Source organism: Fopius arisanus, unplaced genomic scaffold, assembly GCF_000806365.1.
Source record: "Fopius arisanus strain USDA-PBARC FA_bdor unplaced genomic scaffold, ASM80636v1 scaffold00081, whole genome shotgun sequence".
Lineage (NCBI taxonomy): Eukaryota > Metazoa > Arthropoda > Insecta > Hymenoptera > Braconidae > Fopius > Fopius arisanus.
In genome coordinates, this window is record NW_011887820.1 from 393,747 (window position 1) to 396,292 (window position 2,546).

Here is a 2,546-nt window from a genome sequence, read left to right on the forward strand (position 1 = left end):
TTTTATTTAATCGATTTGACAAATTTCTTCCTTATTTCGAATATTTTGTGTTGGAAAAATGATGATAATTTATTTGGTCTTCATCACTTTCTCTACATGTATATAGTATGATATACATATATAAGAACAAATTGTAATGTAGTCGAAAGGATAATTTGTGGCGTTTGTCGGAAATATATTATCAATGGTGTTGTTAATGAAAAATTAAGAGTTGCAATGTAATAATTTAATGACTGAAATCTATCTGTCCATATATCTATCTTAATCCCTTTACTATAATTGAAACCAACAAATTTCATTTTCCTTCTCTTCAGTTGAATTAAAAATCAAAATTGTTATAATTTTCATCGAAATAGTCGAGTGAGCCATGTACAACTGTTTTATTAATCACTTATTGTTAAATCGTTTTGAATTTTGTCTCGTTTTTTTCTTTGAATTGTAATTTAATCAGAGATGAGTGACAAACAAATTTTATATTCAAAGAGCGTCTCTATCTTTGTTGAGATATATTGTGAATAAATTGAAAATTGTTAATTTTTAAAGTCAATATGTTACTCTGCTTTATTCGTATATTTGTATTGGTAATAGGATAAGAATTTGTTATTTTGCCGCTATTAATTTTGAGATTTTTCGGTGAATATTTTCGATTTGTGCCATTCTTGCAGTTTTGAAAAAGAATCCCTAAAAAATGCTTCGACTTAGATAATTATCATAATTTTCACATCATAAAAATTTGGTGATTAACACCAAATGTCTATTTCTGAAGATATTGACAGGATTTTTTCCAATTTTTTAATGCAATCAAATTAATTATTAATTTGAAGTGAGGCAATCAAATAAATCATATTTTTTTAATTGAAGTATTCATCGTCGGGATAATTTTATCTTTGAGAACAGTTGGAAATTTATTTGCGACTGTCTTAAACTTTTCTTTTTGCAGATATTAACAAAATTTTTGGTAATTAAAATTTCCCACAGCAAAGGACAAATAAACATAAATCAGATGTACATTTCATTTTTTTATTATCTCCGCACCTTGTCAGTCAATAGAAAGTCGTAAATATTCTCCATGACATGGAATTTCCGGCAAAAAAGCTCTTCATCTAGATTCTCGACATTCTCCTATTTATGAATGATGAAAATATTTATTAGACAATCTAAAAACGCATCACAGTCTTATTTACTATGTCCTCCTTAATAAACCTTCAATTCCCTAAAAATCGTCGGCTATAATTACACCCTTGGAGCGATAAAACTCAAGGACACAATACTAGATAAACCCTTGGGAAATTTATCTTCCATAATAATACAATTATTTTTACTAATAAAATTTACGCTGTTAAATGATTGTCTGCAATAATCTTAAAATTTCGATAAAATCTCAGCAAAATATTTTCATCACGCATAATCGAATGAATTTGGGAGATAATAGGGAAAGAAAACCCGAAAAGATGGAAAAATCAGGTAGCTGACAAAAAAATCAATGAAAAATTTGACATTAGAAAAAATCATCGAAAAATGGTAGCAAAATATATAGCTATGGTAATTATCTCCTAATTTCAAGAGTACAGCATCGAAACAATCATTTTAAGGCCCGGACGGACTGTCTGGAAAAGATAATTTACTCCAAAATTGGGACTTCTAATTACTCCGTCAATTAATCGTTTTTTCCGATAATTGTTAGCTAGCGGCCTAGTTGTTGACAACCGCTAGAACGCTAGCTAACAATTATTGAAAAAAACGATTAATTGCCAAAGTAATTAGGAATCCGAATTTCGGAGTAAATTATCTTTTCTAGATAATCCACCCGAGTCTTAAGCTGTAATCAATAATCAAATCAATTGAAGTAGAATATCCCGCGACAGGCCCATAATGCAAATGTTTCCCAAGTACAAATTTTGGCCAATATTGTTTTCACATCGATACATTTGAAACCATCATCGATGTATTCCATTCAATTTCTTCGTCAATCACCGTGGAAAAATGGATTCTGTTGCGAAAAAAGTCAAAACCAAGAAAATTAATATACAAATTGAATTTTAATGAACACCGGCGACTGGGACTTTTCAATACTTACACACAAGCAAACAATACTTTATTGCTATTTTCCGGATGCATTAAAAAAGAATTGCCACATACATATCAGAAACCCCCAGATTCGCTGCGAAAATGGTCATAACACAAAAAATTCAGAAGTTGAATGAAAAAAATAGAAATCTAAAAATGCAAATGCCCAAAAATACAAAAAAAATGAATAAAATGATCGAGTTGATTTGAGAGAGGCCTCGCCTATTATGTAGTACATAACATAGATTTGGTGATACAAGGCTATGTAGGTGTATTGATCCATTCTTATGGCACTTGTGCGCGTAACCAGAACACCCGCTTCCTCCTTATCGCCATTCTACATTTTTTACTTTAACACGATTCGTCGGAAAAGTAAAGCTGCGCGGAGGCTCTCCTGCGCTCGCGCATATTCCCAACATCAAGACCCCCAACTAGTATTGAAGCTTTTCATCGGCTCAGTATGAACTATTTGACTCAAT